This window comes from Erpetoichthys calabaricus, chromosome 1 (genome assembly GCF_900747795.2).
Source record: "Erpetoichthys calabaricus chromosome 1, fErpCal1.3, whole genome shotgun sequence".
Taxonomy (NCBI): domain Eukaryota; kingdom Metazoa; phylum Chordata; class Cladistia; order Polypteriformes; family Polypteridae; genus Erpetoichthys; species Erpetoichthys calabaricus.
The window spans coordinates 327,035,734-327,058,866 of NC_041394.2; the positions used below are offsets into that span (position 1 = coordinate 327,035,734).

General features: G+C 41.9%; 1 protein-coding gene across 5 annotated transcripts in view; it reads right to left on the minus strand.

Annotated features, from left to right (window-relative positions):
• Positions 1-23,133, minus strand: part of LOC114664587 (gastrula zinc finger protein XlCGF57.1-like) — a 536,731-nt gene that overhangs the window by 436,251 nt on the left and 77,347 nt on the right. Inside the window, exon 4 of one of the 5 annotated variants that reach the window (XR_007934536.1) lies at positions 9,718-11,247. The exons of the other annotated variants lie outside the window; for them this stretch is intronic. The gene's annotated coding sequence lies outside the window, so the exon portion shown is untranslated. Of the gene's footprint in view, positions 1-9,717; positions 11,248-23,133 lie in introns of those variants that run through there. 5 annotated transcript variants of the gene reach the window in all.

The following is a 23,133-nucleotide window of genomic DNA, read 5'->3' on the forward strand; positions in this document are numbered from 1 at the left end:
CAAAGTCATCCTTCCATTTACCTTGTACACAATATCTTTTTTCGCTTAAGGCCGGTATTGTGAAGAGGAAGATGCAATATACCAGACCCAACAATTCAGAAGAGCTGAAGGCCACTATCAGAGCAACATGGGCTCTCATAACACCTGAGCAGTGCCACAGACTGATCGACTCCATGCCACGCCGCATTGCTGCAGCAATCCAGGCCAAAGGAACCCCAACTAAATATTGAGTGCTGTACATGCTCATACTTTTCACGTTCATACCTTTCAGTTGGCCAACATTTCTAAAAATCCTTTTTATGCATTGGTCTTAATTGATATTCTAATTTTCCGAGATACTGAATTTGGGACTTTCATTAGTTGTCAGTTATAATCATCAACATTAAAAGAAATAAACATTTGAAATACATCAGTCTGTGTGTAATGAATGAATCTAATATACAAGTTTCACTTTTTGAATGGAATTACTGAAATAAATCAACTTTGTCATGATATTCTAATTTTATGACCAGCACCTGTATTCCACCTTGAAATTTAAATTGGCAAACATCTTTGAACAAATAGGCCTATCTTGGCCTAATGCATTGCCTTTGGCTCTGGCTGGTCTGCAGGGAAGGACTCATTGCCAAATAAGACTCTCACCGTTGGAGATTCTTACTGGCTGCCCCATGCTAATGTGCTTTCAAAATTACCCTCCACATGGTCAACAATGATCTTGCATCTTTTCTTTCAGGTCTGTGTAGTGCCTTACAGATAAGAGTGCATGAACAAGTGAGGGAAACGTGGTGAACTACCTCATTACCTGACACGTACATTTCAATACCAATTGGGACTTGGGCTCTCATTAGAGACACACGGCGAAAACACTGGCACCAGCCCAGGTGGAAAGGACCATTCCAGGTGTTGCTTAGCACCCCACATGCCGTGAAGGTTGAAGGACTCCTTTCTTGAATGCACGTCTCTCACTGTAAAAAGTGGACTGAATCATTAAGCTGTTGCTATTTTTTGGACTTTCTGTGTTGGGACTCTGTCAAGGGATTATTCCCTTTTTCTTAGAGGATAATCTGCGATATAAGTGGTTGAACGTTACTGTTACACAATTAAGAACAGATTCTTGTTATGCATGTGCCACTGCTAAACCCTATCTCCTGGTTGTATCCCTTCCAAATAACTTTTTTAATTGTGATATTTTAAAGGATGCACATAACTTTCCTGGTTGCCCTTTCAAGTGTATCTTAATGTCAGGAAGTACACGCTAGAAATGCTCCTACAGAAAAGTGAGGATTGTGTGTGTTGTGTTCAGCAACAGTTACTGAACTTTTATTCCTAATAACACTGCCCCTGACGGTTCTGTCACCCGTGCCCTAGCTTGACTCACTTCCCTGTCTATAGAATAAGCGAAAAACTCAGGAACACCTGACTCTTTCAATGATCTCTTCCAAGATTGGTTCAGTTCTTGTGCTGGTTGGATTAAAACTATTTTCATAACTGTCCTTATTTCTCTGGCAGTTTTCATAATCTTGGGTTGCTGTCTTATCCCATGCATCACAGCCCTTCTACAAAGGTTTATTAACGCCTCCATTACTAGGGCTCATCTCCTCAGCGCTGACCCTGACTCCCAGTACACACCTTTTCTTCCATCCCCAGACCCCTTTCCCGAACTCTTTCCCAACTATGATGATGCAGAAGTCTGATTATTTAATGTGCACAGAATTGAGAAATTGAGAATTGAGAAAGAAAAAACATTAACTGTATTGATTATAAGTAGTTACCTCATACATACCAAGGACTGTATTTTGTATTAATCATGCTGCAAAGAACTATATAATTTATTACTTCTATATGATTTGTACTTCATTTATGTAGAAAAAGAATTGAGCTTGTGCACAGAATTAGGAGACTAACTTGCATTCTTTTATGAGAAAATGCTGACCTCTTGATACTAACAGAACACCCTGTGATATTATAAATCAATGTGACAGTTTCTGAATTCTTGCTTAAAACTATTGGAGCATATTTCTTAAAACTGTGAGTGCCCTGATAACCTCTTTATCTGAAAGAAGCAATGTACACATTCCAATTCAGGGAGTCACAAGCTATTATAACTTATGTATAACTTCAAAATGAACTGCCATATATATTTTTTTTATTAATACACAAACTAGGTATATAGAGGGAGGTCCCATGTAAGGCTGCTGATGGTCTGATTTGACCTGTCAGTGGCACTGAGCTGGGGGGGGGTCGGGTTTGGTGGGGGTTGAGGGCGGCAGTCTCTTTCACTCACCAAGAATAAAGAAATTGCTTTTTACTTTAAACTGGTGTTTGTCTCCCATTGTTTCCGACTTCAGCGTCCACAAGTTCACATCCTGGGAGGTTGCAGGTTCTTCTTCTGTCTGTGTGTGTGAGGTTACTCCCACAGTCTAAGGATATGCAGGCTTGGTGAATTGGTATTGAGAAATTGTCACTAGTGCGTGTGTTTGTATGAAAATCTGTTCACCCCGTGATAGGCTAGCGTCCAGTTCCTGTCATGAGCCCGATGCGTGCTTAGATAGGCTTCAGTTCCCTGCAACCCTGCCCTAGAAAAGCAGGTTAACAAAATGGATTGATAATTGGGAGATTTTTATACTTCCTAGTTACTTTAATCAAAAGTCATCAAATATCTTGTACAGTAAATTAAGTATTTTGCAACAGCAAGCAATATTCAATAATAACAGTGATAAAACAATCACATGTGCTACTAGCCTACATTAAATAAATGCATTTTAAGAGTACTTTACAATGTCATGCAGGAGTAACAAAAACAAAAAGGTGAGTTGGAGTTGTATGTAGCAGAGCAAAATGATGACAATATAGCAATAACAGAAACCTGGCTAAATACCAGAGAGGGAAGAATATAACAGAGGGATACACATTTTTAGGAAGGATAGACAGAACAGAAAAGGAGGTGGGTTTGTTGTTTATGTCAAACAGAATTTAAGTTCTCTTCAGTGGGAAGATGAGTCCCATCTTAGTGTGGACATGTGGCTTCACCTGGAAAGCATGAAGGAAAGAGGTCTTATTTTAGGAGTGCATTATAGACCACCCAATGTAGACAGTAATTTCAATGCACTTCTTTTTAGTAATGTTAAAAAGGCAGGTTTACAGAGGGATATTATAGTCAGGGGGTACTTTAACTACATGAATATTAACTGGTATAACACTTGCAAGCAGCAGAGCACAAGAGCATTAGTTTTTAAGAAGTAATCAGGGACCGTTTTTTATTTAAACACCAACATGGGGTGAAGCCTGTCTGGATTTAATATTTTGTAATAATCAGGATAGAACTGAGGGTGTAGAGGTGATTGAACAAGCAGGGTCAGTTGACCAGAATATAATACAGTTGTCAGTGTTTTGGAAGATTGCGGAAACAAAAAATAAAAATATTAAATTTAATTTGGTAGGGCAAATTTTGAGCAGATGCAGCAAAGTCTAAAGAAGATAGACAGGGATAAGTTTTTAAGTGTGGAGATGGTCAAGGAGCAGTGGAGAAGGTTTAAAAACCATTTTACATATAATGCAGTACAGGTGCATACCTAAATTTGGAATTAGTACAAAATGAAAACACACACACACACACAACACAGCTGAACAAGGCATATAAGACTAAAAAGTCCAATAAGAATCACAGGCCATATGGGAACAGGAGGGAAACCAGTAAAAAGAATATCAGGGAGACTTAAAGACAGTTGGAGAGGAATACAGCAATTAAGGCGAAAGAAGACCCTAAGAGATTCTTTCAGTATTTTAGTAGAGAAAAGCCAAGCAAAATGACACCTTTTATTGGCTAACTAGAAAGATTACAATATGCAAGTTTTCGAGGCAACTCAGGCCCCTTCTTCAGGCAAGATGTAATCATGATGCCTGAAGAAGGGGCCTGAGTTGCCTCGAAAACTTGCATATTGTAATCTTTCTAGTTAGCCAATAAAAGGTGTCATTTTGCTTGGCTTTTCTCTACATTCATAATGGCTAACACGGTACAACACCCTAGTACTACAGTATTTTAGTAGTAAAAGAGCAGTCGAGAAGGAGAGGAAGTGCTTCAGAAATAGAAAATCAGAATTAAAAAGTACAGACAGTGAAATAATGGATGCACTATTCTCGCATTTATCTGAGGTCTTCACAAGTGAGGAAGTAGATAACATCCCAACAGTAACAGGGATATCTAAGAAGGTAAAAAGTGATTTGGACATCATAGAGAGAGAAGTGCTACTTAGATTAAATAGGCTGAAATCAAACAAATCACCTGGACCAGATATTTACCCTCAAGCTTTTAAGGAGATAAGTGAATACATAAATAAACCCTTGACACATTTTTAGGAAGTCATTGCAAACTGGGTAAATTCTGAAGGACTGGAACATGACAAATATTATCCAGTTATATAAAAAGGTTAACTGGGCAGATCCAAACAACTATATGCCAGTAAGCTTAACATGCCTAACATGAAAATTAATTAATGGAAGGAATTATTAAGGATAAGATTGAGCAACACTTGGCAAGCACAAGAGTTTTACTGAACAGTTAGCAAGGGTTCAGAAGAGGGAGGTCGTGTTTAACTAACATGCTAGAATTCTAGGAGGAAGCAACAAAAGGATACAATCAAAGTGGAGCAGATGATATTATTTATCTGGACTTTCAGAAAGCATTTGATAAGGTGCCACATGAGAGGTTGGGCATCAAACTAAAAGAAGTGGGAGTTCAGGGTGATGTGTGTAGATGGGAACCTCATCAGAATTGGCTGATGTTAAGAGTGAGTGTTCCACACGGGTCAGTACTAGGGCTGCAGCGATTTTTAATATATCCCTATCCAAATTTATACGTAAGTAACATGCTGGTTAAGTTAGTAGATAATACAGAGCTAGGTGGATTGGCAGATAATCTAGAATCTGTTGAATCAAAAAAGGGACTTGGACAGCATTGTGGCAGATGAAATTTAACGTAAGTAAATGTAAAGTATTACACATAGGAAGTAAAAATGTTCATTCTAAATACACAATGGGAGGTCTGAAAATTGAAAGTACAGCTTATGAGGAGGATTTAGGAATTCTAGTGGACTATAAATTGCCAGTGTTCAGAAGCCATTGAGAAGTGTGGAATAAATGACTGCCACGCTCCCTGGGTGTACCCCCTTTCTCTTCGTATAGTTTGAGGTAATTAACAGAGGTAGGAGGAAGCGTCAATCAGTCCTCTTTAATTTTCCGAGTCATGCATGGAAGAGGCAGCATTTCTCAGAGAAACGCACACCAAGGTGGCAAAAAGTATGACTAAAATGAAATGGTGCCGTGCTCTTTTATACACTATTAGTTACATTAAAGTTCCAAGGAACTCACTGCATAAGCAAAAGACCTTTAAACATTGTTGGTTACATTCAGTTTGATAACTGGATATGGCAGACCGGCAATACCCTAAATGGTCCTAACTGACAATGGTCAGTGACCTTTGCACCTCATTTCTCAGTAGTCTAACTCCATCCATTTTAAACTGGAAGGTCAGTTAGTATATGCAAAAGTGCTGTTACTGAGATGGTACAATTTCTTTCTTAGAGACAGAGGAAACAGCTTCTTCCTCTGCTTACCAAGTTCCTATTTTGTGTTGACCGGGCCCTGCAGAAGCTGTCAGCTAACTTGACAGCAAGAGCATCTGCAATTTATTCTTAGCTAAACACTTGATACATGCTTCATGCTACAGCTTACTACTTTCAAAGAAGATTTCACTAAGCACTTTGCTTTGATACAATAACAGTACAATTACAATAATTTATATATTGCTTAAACTTTTAGCAACTTTAACCTTTAAATATAAGCGAGAGAGAGACTGCACAAACCCAACAGGTAATATAGCAAGTTTCCTTTTTAACAGGACACCAAACAAGGGTTTAATCTGATTTCCACAGAAGGCTAACACTATGTCAGGTTATATAGCACCCTGAAGTGTAGAGCAGGGGGTCTCAAAGTCGGTTCTGGGGGCCCAGTGTGGCTGCAGGTTTTTGTTCAAACCAGATTTATAATCAGTGACAACAACTGATAACATCGATCAATTAATTAGCTGGTATTTTTCTTTCTCTTCTAGAATTCTACATTAAGAAAGCACAGAGACATGATTTTTACATTTACAAGAAATTTAGAAATATTTCTGCTATTGCTATTGATGTAAATGCTTAACTCTCTTTTGTTGCTTTCATTATATTTTACCCTCTCTATATGCAGTTATCCCCTTTCATTGTATCTTAATAATGACAAATAAAAACGAGTAGAGCAGACACCCAGGCAAACAACACTGAATCATAAAAGGCTGCAGCTACTCGTAAATTCGGCCCACCTTAAATGCGGTCACACCTCTCCGTCAGCGTCTTTTGTCTTGTATATGTGTCAATAAGCAAAAGCAGAAAGCAGCCTGCTATCCCATCGCCACAGAAATGGCAAAAATCGCTCTCACAGCTCAAGTCTGGTTTATCAGGGAGTGAGGTAGTACCTAGAGCTGTATAGGCTAAAAAAAATATATCATTATTTGGAATACATGCATTTCATGTGTGTTCCGTGTCTACAAAGATCTACTGTATGTATGCAAGTGTAGGATGACAGGAAATGCAAAAAATGTTGAACACATACCTAAAAGAAACTTTTTCCATGTTTTAGTACTAACAACAAAATGTAGACATAAAGTGTATAATGTGTGAAGACTTTGAAGTCCAAATATCAAATAAGCACTTTCACAAAAGGTATAAATATAACAGAACAAGTGCGCCTTTATTCAACACTATAACCGAAGAAAAAGAAATTAGGTTAGTGTGGGCAGATATCGTGGTGTCTTTGGTAGTACAGCAGTAAGAACTGCAGACTCCTATTCAAAGGGTCGGCGGTTCGAGCTCCCCCGCGTCTCAAAATAAACGTTTTGAGTACTGAGCTGCTCTTATTCCTACTATTATAAATGTATGATACTTGTAAAGGTTAGCGTTTTTTTTTTCTTCAGTTTTATTCTCTCAGTCGCATTCATGCTCCCCCCGATCTGACACTATTTGTTTTCAAATAAAGATGTGCTATAACAGAGGTGAACTTTTTTAAACCAAAAAAACTGTTTGACTTTCACTGCACTAAAGAGCCTCTATGTCTGATTACTATGCAATGAGTGGATGTAGAGGTGGTCCACATCAATGACAGGTTGGACTAGTCTTGTAACACTGAGGAACTGTATAAGGAACGGGAGAGGAGACTCTTTTTCCTCAGGACACTGAGCTCCATTTATGTGAGAAGTGACATCCCTCACATCACCTAAAACTCTGATGACCAGTGGGATTTTCTACTCTGTGCTATACTGGACAATTGACATCACTTCAAGAGAGGCCCACAAAATCAGCAAGCCAATTTAAAGGGAAGGTTCAGGTATAAGAAGCACTCTGGACCCGCTGGAGGTCGTAGCGAAGTAGAGAACGAAAACAAAACGTAGTGCCATTATGAACAATACTGCACATCCTCTCTCTGACATAACAAGACTGAGGACATTCAGTAAATTAATCATTCAGCACAAATGTGTCAAGAAACGCTACTGGGGCTCCTTTATATGAACAGCAATATGTCTGCATAATGCCTCACTGGGACTACAAAGTCAGATATTTTCTTCTTATTAAAATTTTCTTTCTATTTGGTCATTTGGGTGTGTTTGTGTGTATTTATCTATTTATTGAACTTCTGTTAAAGCCACAATGGCATATAAATATGTTGGACTTTTGCTTGTCTGTCACGGCCTATGCAGTAGCTCGGTTTTTTGAAGAGCTATATGTTTAAATCTTTTGAAACGGCTAACTCTACAATTGCTGGATAAGTAGATTTTCATGGGTTGATAGGCTGAATTTGAATTCTGGAACTCCTGACGATTTTGTTTGTCAATTTTCAACTGAATGTGCATGAAGCCATAAAAGTGAAACTTCTCAAGCAACAGCAGGCTACTTAAAACATACAAATTTACTCTCACCTGTGACTTAATCCGGGTGGAAGTGTACTCAGTAGATATGAGGGCATACACAATGGCCTCCTTAGCATTTTACTCTCCAGCCTTGTATGCTTGGGATTGTTCTCTGTCCTTAATTACATCTCACAAGGTGACCACAAGCCCACACACAATCCCATCCACACAGCTTTGTATGAACAAAAATAGCCCTGGAGTGGAGGTATGATGATAACAGTTTGTGAAGGAAATAGTGAAAGGGAAATGGCAACCCATTGTGGAGCTTGTCCATAGCCAATTTAAAATAGAGGTCCTGAATGCACCACTATTCCATGTTGCAGTCAATTCAAACATTGTAACATTAAAAAAAAGGAGATTTCCTGCAAATAAACGGAAAGTGTGCTAGGAGACATATTGCAAGAGGCTAAGCAATTCAGCAGCGATTGTACATCGGTACATGCTTAACCAAAAGGTATGTTGCTGAAGCAAACCAAAATTAACAATGTCAGCTGCAGAAACAGGCCAAATTCTGGTTGGGTTTAGTATTGGACTCCAAGCCATGAACATTCAAAGTTGTGAGAGTTACATTAGCCATTCACATGTGGTGAAGACAAAATCAGAAAACAGAAATGAAATGGCAGAACGTAGAAATGTAAAACGATAAACCACCAGATAGGGAGAGAAAAAAAAAATATTGCACTGCAACTCTAGATGCAATAAATCCAAAAGGGCCTCAACACAAGCAGTCTTCTCACATCCTGCCAGGGCTGCATAGGACAAAATAAAACATGGAAAATAAGGACTTGTCATGTATTTAATGGAGACAAGTAAATTAAACACAAACCATTGAAATTACAAAAGCCAGAATGGTAAATGTATAAAATACAGATGACAAGGTAGAAAGTGGGAATCAACCAAACCCCCCCCCACCACACCCCCTTAAATATAACTACATTTAGCATAAAACATCCAAAGAGAGAAAAGAAAAAAGGAAACTGAAAATCGTTACAAAATCCATATCACCCCTTAAAAATAAACATCAAAACATGCACATGCATAATGGCGCAATGAAGGGCTAATAACAGACGCTTCCTTCAAAAGTATCAAGGAGAAAGAAATAAGGCAGTAGATGGCAGAAAAGTCATTCAATAAGGCAGCACGGCATCTCAACTAGTGCTTCCGCTTCATGGCACAATGCATCATGGAAATAAAGATGTACAAAGCACTCACACTCTTGTTAAAAAAAAGAGACTGAGAAAGTTAAAGTTCAAACCAAAGCCTAACAGAAGCACCACACTGTACAATATTAAGGCCCAAGAGCTCAGCAAATTTAAACTGTTTGTCAGCATGAGAAGCCTGATGGCACAAACTTTCCACGTGTGTTTGATGATGCAGTCAAGATTGACATGAAGCGGCTCACAAGAGAAAAGTTCCAGTAAATTGAAAATTGCTATAGCTTTCATGCTTGATTAGGATCATCAAAGGTGATGCTCTCTGAAATGTGAGACAATTTAAGATGAATTGGACAAATGAGGAATGGGCACAGCCCTGTCACTTGTGCTCACCGAACAGCAGGCTGCATTGACTTCATTACCGCTGCAGTTGAGGAGGAGCAGTTGGCAAATGGATATATGCGGGGATCTTCATATGAAAGACTTAGAATTTTCCAGCTTCAAGATTGTTATGATTTAGGTATTTTAAGGTCAATGGCCTCAGGCAAGATAGATCCTGGCACAAAATTTCCTTTATTCCAATGATGCATACATTGCAGTGCCCAACTCTATCACCCAAGAGTGAGTTATGCAGTTAAAAAGGAAACTTTGAATATGAGTGATCGGATCTGATCCTCATCTTGGTTCAGGGTATTCACAATACTGCGGACATCTTGAAAAAAAATTTTCTACTCAGCTTTCAATATCACCCAGTCCCATTTGAAAACTTTGCTGAATGCTGTTCTGCATTGCAGTGAGCTGTAGAAATACAAATAATTATATATTTTCTATGAAATCGGCAATCACTGCTTTACTGAATTCTGTAGATTGTGCTGACTCCGCTAGAGTACCTGTATCATTGGACTAGCAGGTTCACATTGCGATTTGCAGAATCCACTTGATTATTCAGAGTGCAGGGTGAGTAGAAATTACTTTGCAATACAAGTAATGCAGTGTGAGGATTCTGAAGGAAAGGAGGAGAAGCAAAGGACACAGAAGAGCCACCAAATCAATGTGACTTCTGCAAGTGTAGGTCACACAGTCTCCAATGTTTTAAACAGTAGTAGATTTGGTATATTTTCAGCCTCTCTCATGGTTTGGAGTATTCATGTGCATTTGTGCTCACACCAAAATAACCAGAGTGTACCTTAGCACTAACAGATGATCTTTCTATGCGATTTTCCAGACAGAGCTCGTTGTTTCACTTTTTAAATTACTCAGTTGAATCCCTTTCTTAAAGTCAGTAAGAATCAAAATGGACATTCTGCTCAACCTTAACCTGTAAGACTTTTTGGAACAATATCAGGCTTTTGTTCAATATGTTGCTGCTTTACCAAACACTAAACAGAGCAGTCTCTTGTGACTTACACTTCCACAATATTTTTTTACTTTGGCATCAAATATTTAAGCACCTTTATATTTCATGCAGGAGTGGATAAATAAATGTTACACACACAAATAAAAATCACATAACCATTCTAGTGCCTTTCACTTTTTGGTTTTCCAGAATTTGTTATTCTTCCTGATCTTTCTTTGTGCTACTTTATCCAAGGTATTCTCAAGACTGGCCTAAACTTTTTTTTTCTTAAGTGATGGTAATGTAAGATTTTTATCTTAAATTGACAACATTTACTACGGGTTGGAAAATGGATGGATGGATGGATACTCTAATTTTAGAATCGCTATGTTTAAGAAATAGCACATTTTCTGCATAAGCCCTCTTTGTCTAACCCCAAGGTTGGAATTCAGAATATAATTTCAAGTTTATCTATGTTTTTTTTTCATACATTTATGAGTTTTTTTTGTGCCTATCAAGTCTCTGTAGAATTGTTTACCACATTCAGTACAAGTCGTTGTGTTCCTGTGAAAATGGCTCCTCTGGGAAATCTCTGCCATATTCAGAAGAGCAATACGGCTTCTCTCAGGATTATTTTCTCCAAAATATTCTTGGTTTGCTTTCTATTAAGATGTTAGTGGACCTCATTCTTTAGTCAACAGTTCAGTTGAATTACTTTATTTCTTACCCCCTTAAAATTTGCAGCAATAGACGTGAAGAACCTGCATTATTCCAATAATGCTTCCTTTGGCTTCCCATGGGTTCACCACCTATGGGAGGGGCCAAGGAGGTCGGGTGCAGTGTGAGTTGGGTGTTGGCCGAAGGCGGGGACCTTGGCGGTCCGATCCTTGGCTACAGAAGCTGGCTCTTGGGACGTAGAATGTCACCTCTCTGAAGGGGAAGGAGCCTGAGCTAGTGTGCGAGGTCGAGAGGTTCCGGCTAGATATAAATCGGGCTCACCTCGACGCACAGCTTGGACTCTGGAACCAATATCCTTGTGAGGGGCTGGACTCTCTACCACTCTGGAGTTGCCCCCGGTGAGAGGCGCCGAGCGGGTGTGGGCATACTTATTGCCCCCCGACTTGGAGCCTGTATATTGGGGTTTACCCCAGTGGACGAGAGGGTAGCCTCCCTCCGCCTTAGGGTGGGGGGACGGGTCCTAACTGTTGTTTGTGAGTATGCACCGAACAGCAGTTCGGAGTACCCACCCTTTTTGGAGTCCCTGGAGGGGGTGCTGGAGGGCACACCTTCTGGGGACTCCCTCGTACTGCTGGGAGACTTCAATGCTCACGTGGGCAATGACAGTGAGACCTGGAAGGGCATGATTGGGAGGAATGGCCATCCCGATCTGAACCCGAGTGGTGTTTTGTTATTGGACTTCTGTGCTCGTCACAGATTGTCCATAACGAACACCATGTTCAAGCATAGGGGTGTTCATATGTGCACTTGGCACCAGGACACCCTAGGCCTCAGTTCGATGATCGACTTTGTGGTCGTGTCGTCGGACTTGCGGCCACATGTCTTGGACACTCGGGTGAAGAGAGGGGCGGAGCTGTCAACTGATCACCACCTGGTGGTGAGTTGCCTCCGATGGTGGGGGAGGATACCGGTCAGGCCTGGTAGGCCCAAACGTGTTGTGAGGGTCTGCTGGGAATGTCTGGCAAAGCCCCCTGTCAGAAGTAGCTTCAACTCCCACCTCCGGCAGAACTTCGACCATGTCCCGAGGGAGGTGGGGGACATTGAGTCCGAATGGGCCATGTTCCGTGCCTCTATTGTTGAGGCGGCTGACCGGAGCTGTCGCCGTAAGGTAGTCGGTGCCTGTCGTGGCGGCAATCCCCGAACCCGTTGGTGGACACCAGCGGTGAAGGATGCCGTCAAGCTGAAGAAGGAGTCCTACCAGTCCCTTTTGTCCTGTGGGACTCTGGAGGCAGCTGATAGGTACCGAAAGGCCAAGCGGAATGGGGCTTCGGTGATTGCTGAGGCAAAAACTCGGGCATGGGAGGAGTTTGGGGAGGCCATGGAGAACGACTTTCGGACGGCTTCGAGGAGATTCTGGTGCACCGTCCGGCGTCTCAGGAGGGGGAAGCAGTGCAGTGTCAACACTGTGTATGGTGGGGATGGTGTGCTGCTGACCTCGACTCGGGACGTTGTGGGTCGGTGGGGGGAGTACTTCGAAGACCTCCTCAATTCCACTAACATGCCTTCCAATGAGGAAGCAGAGCCTGGGTACTCGGAGGTGGGCTCCCCCATCTCTGGGACTGAGGTCACCGAGGTGGTCAAAAAACTCCTTGGTGGCAGGGCCCCGGGGGTGGATGAGATACGCCCGGAGTAGCTCAAGGCTCTGGATGTTGTAGGGCTGTCTTGGTTGACACGTCTCTGCAACATCGCATGGACATCAGGGACAGTGCCTCTGGATTGGCAGACTGGGGTGGTGGTCCCCCTCTTTAAGAAAGGGGACCGGAGGGTGTGTTCCAACTACAGAGGGATCACACTCCTCAGCCTCCCTGGAAAAGTCTATTCGGGGGTTCTGGAGAGGAGGGTCCATCGTAGTGCTGGGCGGTATACCAGTTCATACCAAAAACCGTTTTTTATTTTTTTTATGATATGGATTTTTCTTATACCGCAACACCGGTTTAAATTGCCTAAACGACGTTCGGAACGTGGCGCAGCGGGAAACTGTTCAAGTAGGGACCTTTTCATTGCTACACCGCTAAACACAGATTTGTTGCACTAGGGCTCTTTTTCACTGCTACACCACCAAATAGTGGGCGGTAGCATAGGTATGCCGCACGGTGAAAATGGACAGAGAGCATTCCGAAACTGAAGCCGATGATAAAGTTAAACATAATGACACAGAAGAAGTTTTGCCGAAAAAAAAAGGAATCACGTCCGTTTCCTGGAGATACTTTGGTTTTAAAAGGTCAGATGTGTAAATACTGTTTCTATACTACTGGATAACACTGCAAGCCAAGTTATACTTGTTTTTGTACTTGCTAGTGTATGTTTTGCTTGTATTGATCCTGCGATGTGCTGGCGACTCGTTCAGAGATGGGCGCAACTCTAAATGGATGGCATAATTAAACATGCATAACGAAGATATTTTTAAAGTTCTGAACACTCCGTCGGCTAAGTTAATAACTAGTTTTAATTTCACAAAGATGTTTATCTGTGTGGTGATTGCTGCAGGCGCCTGCTGTTAGTGCAGAGGAAGTCAGTTTAAGAAGCATAGTGATTAACGACTGGGTCGGGGAACACTTAACACAAAGTATTTGATGTGCTGCATTAACTTGTGACAGGGTTAGAGAAAATCTAGTAAATTAAACATTAATTTTAGGATGAAGTTTAGTTTACAACATTCTACTTTAATTATAAAATAAACTATGAGAATAAAGTGGAAATGTCGACTTTAATCTTAACATAGTCAACATGTCGAATTTATTCTCAACATATAGTTTGTTTTTTTCTTCCGTGTCCATATTTTTTTTTCTTCACAGTGGCCCTAATGCGTTTCCATAGGGCTATACCACAAACAGCATTATAAATGCAAGTTGCAGTTTTTATTACTTATGTATATAGCTTAGCTTGAAGCAAGGTCCATATTAATGCAGTTTGCCTAAATGATGGTACAGTTGGTAAGATGTCATCACCAAGTTGCACTTGTTTTATTTTATTTTAATTTGGTGAATACTGTGTAATGCACCTGGGCTTGAAGCCTTGAAGTAATGGTGCAGCTATCAGTAATACTATTATGTATTTTATTGTTGTTATTTATTAGTTTAAATATTATACAGTTTAATGATGGTAAAATTGTTTAAAAAGTCACTTAAACGTGTCAGTGGACAGAGATTGTTAACATTAACAGAAAGTGTAGTTGGTTTACAAAAACTATTTACTATTTATTCCTTTTCTAAGACGTGTTCAGTGCAATCCAACTTTTGACAAACACCTCTGGATATTTTACTAAGTCTAAATGCCTCTTTGGATGGTTGAAAATATGTTGTCAAAATCATAGTTTAAGCTTTTGCAAAGTTTGTTCAATTAAAGGTTCTATATTTTGACTGCATCTGTCATGCAATGTGATTCCTTCTCTTTAGTGCCACCCCCTTGGAAACTATCACTTTATGGGGCCATGCAAACCTGGATTAATACTTGTGTGCAAATTAAAATGTCTTTTTGTACGATGTACAATTCTCATAACAGTCTAATAGGTTATTCTTAGCCAGTCTACTGCAGTAATTGCAGTGGAAAATGTGGTTAACATCCACTCATGCATGGGGAAAAAAATACTGTCTAATACCGTGAAACCGGCAGAATTTAGAAAAATACCGTGATATAGAATTTTGGTCATACCGCCCACCTCTAGTCCATCGGATAGTCGAACCTCGGATTCAGGAGGAATAGTGTGGTTTTCGTCCTGGTCGCGGAACAGTGGACCAGCTCTACACCCTTAGCAGGGTCCTGGAGGGTGCATGGGAGTTCGCCCAATCAGTCTACATGTGTTTTGTGGACTTGGAAAAGGCGTTCGACCATGTCCCTCGGGGAATCCTGTGGGGGGTGCTCTGAGAGTATGGGGTACCGGACCCCCTGATAAGAGCTGTTCGGTCCCTGTACAACCGGTGTCAGAGCTTGGTCCGCATTGCCGGCAGTAAGTCGAACCCGTTTTCAGTGAGAGTTGGACTCCGCCAGGGCTGCCCTTTGTCACCGATTCTGTTCATAACTTTTATGGACAGAATTTCTAGGCACAGCCAGGGTGTTGAGGGGGTAACGGCTTGGTGGACTCAGGATTGGGTCACTGCTTTTTGCAGATGATGTTGTCCTGTTTGCTTCATCAGGCCAAGATTTTCAGCTCTCTCTGGATCGGTTTGCAGCTGAGTGTGAAGCGGCTGGGATGGGAATCAGCACCTCCAAATCCGAGACCATGGTCCTCAGCCGGAAAAGGGTGGAGTGCCCTCTCAGGGTTGGAAGCGAGATCCTGCCCCAAGTGGAGGAGTTCAAGTATCTCGGGGTCTTGTTCACGAGTGAGGGAAGAATGGAGTGCGAGATCGACAGGCGGATCGGTGCGGCGTCCGCAGTGATGCGGGCTCTGCATCGGTCTGTCGTGGTGAAAAAGGAGCTGAGCCATAAGGCAAAGCTCTCAATTTACCAGTCGATCTATGTTCCTACCCTCACCTATGGTCATGAGCTATGGGTAGTGACCGAAAGAACGAGATCGCGAAATCAAGCGGCTGAAATGAGTTTTCTCCGCAGGGTGTCTGGGCTCTCCCTTAAAGATAGGGTGAGAAGCTCAATCGTCCGGGAGGGGCTCAGAGTAGAGCCGCTGCTCCTCCACATCGAGAGGAGTCAGATGAGGTGGCTCGGGCATCTGATCAGGATGCCTCCTGGACGCCTCCCTGGTGAGGTGTTCCGGGCACGTCCAACCGGGAGGAGGCCCCGGGGAAGACCCAGGACATGCTGGAGGGACTATGTCTCCCGGCTGGCCTGGGAACGCCTTGGGATTCCCCCGGAAGAGCTAGAAGAAGTGGCCGGGGAGAGGGAAGTCTGGGCATCTCTGCTCAAGCTGCTGCCCCTGCGACCCGACCTTGGATAAGCGGAAGAGGATGGATGGATGGATGGATGCTTCCTTTGGCAGTTCAAATGGAGTTATGGTAATTGGAGGGGTATCAAGAAGGGCATGAAAGATTGTTTTAATTAGTCCTGTTGATCCAATCACAACTGACACTAGTTTGCTTGTTTTGTTGCTCATTTGACATATTGTACACTAATACTCATTGCATCTATTTTATATTCAGATGTGTGCCTGGAGACTGTTACTATGAGAGAACTGTTTGCCTCATTCAGAACAGGAAAATGGTTTCTCTTCCATGTGAATTCTTGCATGGTAACGCATGTTCCTCTTGTCAGAGAATCGTTTATCACATCCAGGACAGGAAAAGGGTAAAGAACAGCATTATGGCGTCTCTCCAGTGTGACTTCTAATGTGTTTGTGGAAATTGCTACAATGAGCAAATAATTTACCACAATCGGGACAACAAAATGGTTTCTCTCCAGTGTGAATTCTAGAATGGCTTCGAAGTCCTGTCTTTTCATAGAATCGTTTTCCACATTCAGGACAACAATACGGCTTCACTCCCGTGTGAGTTCTTGCATGGTATTGAAGTCCTGTCTTTTCATAGAATTGTTTGTTACATTCAGGACAACTATAACGCTTTTCACTAGTGTGAATTCTTGCATGGTTCTGAAGACTTCTTTTCTCATAGAATTGTTTACCACATTCAGAACAGCAATATGGCTTCACTCCACTGTGACGTTTGATGTGCATGCGGAAATTGCCACAATTAGCAAATAATTTACCACAATCAGGACAACAAAATGGTTTCTCTCCAGTATGAATTCTTGCATGAGTACGAAGGGAACTCTTGTTTGAGAATCGTTTATCACATCCAGGACAGGAAAATGGTTTGTCTCCAGTGTGAATTCTTAAGTGGGTCAGAAGGTCTTTGCTGTCAGAAAATAGTTTGCCACATTCAAGACAACAATATGGCTTCTCTCCAGTGTGAGTTCTCTTGTGTGACCGTAGGACACTACCGTGAGAGAATCGTTTGCCACATTCAGAACAAACAAATGGCTTTTCACCAGTGTGAACTCTTGTGTGGCTAACAAGATGACTTTTCCGGTAGAATCGTTTACCACATTCTAGACAGCAATATGCATTTTTTCCAGTGTGAATTCTTGTGTGTTTCTAAAGAGTGCTCCTTTGGCTGAATTGTTTCCCACATTCAAAGCAGCAGTGTGGCTTCGGTTGGTCTTTTCGACAATTTTTATTCTTAGATTTGCTGTTAGAACTTCTTTCATTCTCTTTGCAGAACCCCAACATCACAGGTTCTGTTTTCTTCCCCTGCTGATGAGTGTTCCCATCATTAATCCTCGTTAGTTTCACAACACAACTCATTAGTTTTACAGGTTGGGAACTGTACTGCAAAGAGGACAGTATGGAACTGTCTGATTGAGATGTTGATATCTTCAGGTTTTCATTGTGCTGTGTCTGTTGTGGTCTCTGACAAAGACGGTGCTGAGGTGACAGATATGAGGAAAAATGACTGTTCTGTTGTAAATCTGTAGAAACACAATTAAGAAGATGTTCATATTGAGATATAACAAACTGAGGTGCATCCATCATGCCTTACATGGTCGATACTGAGATTTTTTTTTTTTTTTAGCAGATTCCAAAATTGTTTACCAATTTTAAGGTGCTATAGTGTGAACAAGCATCACACTGACAATTAAAAAAAAATAAAAGTCAACATTTTATGCTTTAATTATAGCACAGAAAGCTATGTGCCTATCAAAAACAACAATGTGCAAATTTACTTTGTCCATTCACCTGCACTGTGGAGTGATCATCATGAAGCCAAAGTTGATCTTAGAAGTATTTGGTGCAATGCACAGATGTTTCCAAAACCCTCATGTCAAACTAGTTGCTTTCAAGTTGTAAGTGTAGCACCACTGAAGATCATTTCAAACTTTGTTATGAGGAACAAAATTACAGATTTGGCTTAAACATGTATATCTGATATATAAATAACTTTCATGATTTATATTTGCACCAGCTCATACATATACATATATATATACATATACATATATATACATATACATACATATACATATATATACCGATTGTTATAGTTCTCTTTGTATACCACGTTGTCAGTTCAGCACTCCAGTTGTAATATGACCAAGCTGTGCAAGCACACTCTTGAGAATGCAATGTATAGTTGTACAGGAGAAAAGCAATCTTGCCTCAAATCAATGGCAACCTTTTGTAGGTCTATGAACTTCATTTAAACTTTAGGTTTAAACGGTGCTTTGTTTCCGACGTGCTGCGTTCAGTCAGTTCACGTGAGCCGCTCTCTTGTGTGATGTTGCGATGTTCGCGGCTTTGTTAGCTAAGACCCGGCACTTCAAAGTTTCTCGCTACAGCAATTTTAACTCCTTTACAAAGTGATCCAAATCTCGTTTATACCTCGTGTCTTCTCATTAAACTTGTATCTCGCGAATATGGTATTGCAAACGGCAGCTGGAGCATTTCTATAAACTTAATTTAAACTTACGGTTTACATCGTGCTTCGCTTCTTATTGTTCCGCTGCCTTCTCAATTGTGTAATGAATGTTTTCTTCAGCGCTCTTTGAGTACGTACTTCGTTCACAGTCAGTTCACGTGATTACGTGGGAGGCGTGATGACGCGATACGCAACTCCGCCTCCCATGGCCAGCGAGCTGCAGTCCATTACAGTATATGGACAAAAAAAGAGGTTCCAGTTATGACCGTTACGCTTTGAATTTCGAAATGAAACCGGCCTAACTTTTGTAAGTAAGCTGTAAGGAATGAGCCTGCCAAATTTCAGCCTTCCACCTACACGGGAAGTTGGAGAATTAGTGATGAGTCAGTCAGTCAGTGAGGGCTTTGCCTTTTATTAGTATATATATATATATATATATTATATATATATACACACAATAGTAAAATACCCGCGCTTCGAGTGGCGAAGTACTGCTTTAAAATTTTTATTAAGAAGAAAAGTAAACCTTTTTAAACTGAGGGAAAATATACCAATAATTATTAGTTAAGGACCTCTTTGTATACCTCGTTGTCAGTTCGGCCCTCTGGTTGTAATATGACCAAGCTGTGCGCTGAGCTTACTCTTGAGCATGTAACGTATAGTTGGCCATGTGAAAAGCAATCTTGCCTCAAATCAATGTTGTCCAAAGGTGTAAAATATTTAGCCATTTGAGTACACTTGAAAGCGACAACCGAACAATGCAGCGACAGCCATCAACTCACATGCAGAACCATAGGTGAAGGGCTTAAGCATTTCACTCTTATAGTGCTCCTGTGTAGTATACCGTATTTTTCGGACCATAAGACGCACCGGACCATAAGACGCACCAGTTTTTAGAGAAGGGAAATGAAGAAAAAAAAGATTCTGATGTCTTAAAACATTTTATGTGCATTAAAACCCAACATCACAGTCATAAACACATGTAATCAACCCTGTAAAGTGAACAGCAGCATTTAGAACCATTATTAACAAATACAGTCAGCAAAAGACAAAATTACTGTAAAACACAATAACGAGAGACTTCAGTAATAAAATAGAATAAAGTTGAACAGTTACGCTCTTTTAGGTTCTGCTTGTTTTATGAGAACCCCAAGAACTCCTCATCGCTAGAGTCAGAATCTAGAAAGCTCAGATCCTCACAATCACTAACAGGACTTTCGTCACTACTGGTGCTGGTACCGGTATTTTCATATAACATATCATCTTCAGTCCCATCTAAGGCATTGCTGATGCCACATTTTTTGAAGGAATGTACAATGATCTCATCCTTAACTGAGTCCCACGAGGTTTTCACCCACTCACAAACTTGGGTAATAGTGGGCCTTTTCATTCTTCCAGTAGGTGTAAGATCATGATTACCAGCAGCCATCCATTTGTTCCACTCTTCCCTCATAAACACTTTAAATGGTTTGTTGATGGACACGTCCAGAGGTTGCAGCTGGCTGGTAAGACCACCGGGAATTACAGCTAAATGAGTTTTGACTTCTTTAAAGTTCTTTTTTGTAGTGTCGGTGATATGTGCTCTGAACTGGTCAAGCACTAACAAGGATGGTTTTTTTAAAAGCCCACCAGGACGTTTGGACCATACTTTTTCAATCCAGAGCCTCATTCCCTTTTCGTCCATCCATCCTTTGTCATGGACATGCACCACGACTCCGCGAGGAATTGCTTCTTTTGGAAAAGTTTTCCTTTTGAAGATGAGCATTGGTGGCAATTTAGTACCATCTGCACAGCAGGACAACACAAGAGTGTAATGGGTTTTCTCATGCCCTGAGGTTTTAACGGTTATAGTTTTTGCTCCTTTGTGGTCTACTGTTCTATTGGATGGTACATCAAAAGTAAGCGGGACTTCATCCATATTTCCAATCTGGCTTAGTTCAAATTGATTCTTCTTTCTGGTATCAATGACGAATTTGTGAAAAGACAAAATCTTTTCTTCGTATTCGTTGGGCATTTTTTGAGAAATTTTTGTTTTGGTGCGCATAGCAAGGCCAGATCGCTTCATGAATCTGTAGCACCATGATGGTGAGCCAGTGAAATCTTGAATTCCTTTTTCTACAGCAATGAGTCTGACTTTATTCATGATCATTTTTGTGGAGACTGAGAAGCCATTTTCACGGTGATGTGTGATCCACTCCTTTATGTCCACCTCCAACTCTGGCCACTTTGCAGCATGCCCACGTAAAGTGTGCTTACTTTTGTCCAACTTTTGCAGCTGATCCTCCTGTTTCCGCCACTCTCTAATCATCTTTTCAGAGGGAGGTGGTCCAAAGTGTCTCTCTGCTGCTCTGTTGCCATGTTCCTTGGCATATTTTATAACTTCCAGTTTGAAACAAACTTTATATGTGCATCTCTTCTGCTTGGACATCTTAGTGAGGAGGTGGTACTGGTACAGTATTTCTGCAAAACCTTCAAAATCGTAATTAAAGAACTGTCAGTAATACCAATACGGTGTCTTTTTAATTCCCCCCCCCCATATTCCATCAGGTGCTCTCATATCCCCCCTCATTCCATCCAGTGCTCTCATATCTCCCCCCCCCCCCCCCCACACATTTTATTACTATCAGGCCTAAACACGGTTACCAGTATAGTGGGGGGCAAGCTGTACCGTAGTTCACAATATTGCCCGTATACTGTATGCAGAGACTTTCTGTGATTTACCATAGCGGTAACATTTACGGTACTGTCCCACAGTGTAAAACACTTTCCAGCCTCTCACAAGGCTAAAAGCTGTCAGCAAAGTTCAGTGTTATTTGCCATGATATGTATGGTCATTTTGTTCCAGGCTCAGGCTGACTGAGACTGTGACAGTCTGTCACTACTAGTTCTGAATTTGTCTCAGTTGTATTTTTAATTGTATTAGGGTTTCTATTTATGCATATTCAGTTGTATTTTTAATTGTATTAGGGTTTCTATTTGTATGCATATTCTTGCGCTTTTACCTTCACTCAGTCATTTCACTTGTCATTTACCTCTATTCGTATTTCATTGGTGTGTGCGGTGGTGGCGCTCGACTCGCAACTCCTGTCCTGCCTCAGCTGGTTTCCCCCACTTCCGGGATTGGAACCAGCGTGAGGCGCACACGTGTTCTCACAGGAGGGAGGTCACATGTGCGCCTCACGCTGGTTCCGATCCCGGAAGCGGACGGACACCAGCTGAGGCGGATGGGAATCGATGAATGATGATGCATGCAGACTGCAGGATCAAGGAAGGGACCGTCACCGTACACTACACTGTACCAGTTAGAGTCCAGTCCCCTGACTCCAGTGAGCGGTGCGGGCGGGGGCGGGAATGGAGCATTGCAGCCAGCAGGAATGATCATGGAAGCAGGTATGGTACTACTACTACCACGTCTGTACCAGGGCAGCAGCAGCGCCTGACTCCAGTGAGCGGTGCGGGCGGGGGCGGGAATGGAGCATTGCAGCCAGCAGGAATGATCATGGAAGCAGGTACGGTACTACTACTACCACGTCTGTACCAGGGCAGCAGCAGCGCCTGACTCCAGTGAGCGGTGCGGGCGGGGGCAGGAATGGAGCATTGCAGCCAGCAGGAATGATCATGGAAGCAGGTACGGTACTACTACTACCACAGGGCAGCAGCAGCGCCTGACTCCAGTGAGCGGGGCGGGCGGCCGCGGCGGGAATGGAGCACAGAGCCGGGCAAGTTGAAAATTTTTTTTTTACAGCACATGTTTAGGCTATATTCGGACCATAAGACGCAGGGACTTTTTCCCCCCAATTCTGGGGGGAAAAAAGTGCGTCTTATGGTCCGAAAAATACGGTAATTATCTCCTGTACCGTCATCAGTCCACACCTTGAACCTGTCCCAGTCATTCAATACATAAGACATAATGTTCCTCCGGATATCAAGAGTGAGCCTGATATGGCCGTGCAATATGTAACACAGAGAATGGAAAAGGCAGGCGACATCTCCGGGCATGGAAACCACTCGGTAAGTGACAGTTCTTTGATCGATGGTGATCACCTCGATAGACATGTTAATGGGGGTACGGTTGGAACGATAAAGGAAATGGGTACCTGAACAATATAAACTAAGTCTAAAATACCTACACAATAACTATAATCGTAATAAACGAACAATAAAACAGCAGCGAAGCCGTGGATTAAATAAAAAGGCTGCAGTTATCAGCAGGGAGACATGAATACCGTGGCGAAGCAAGGAAGGGAATGAAGAGACCGGAGCGATGGACGGCCTTATATAGGCAGGCAGCCAACTACGTGGGAGGCGTGGGGATGGGGGACCCGACGGCACCTGACACGGCGACCGAGCTGCAGGCTATGGATGTATATATGTACTTAAGTAGGATTCAGATAGCGTTGGGAACTCATGGGCCCATCTTCAAGAAATTTGGTACGCAAGTAACAAAGACCACTGCCAAGTTCAATATGGCGGCCGATAGTGGCGTCATACCACCGAAATAAGTACGTACATCGGTTTCGGTTAGTACAGGGAAGCCGCCTACCAAAT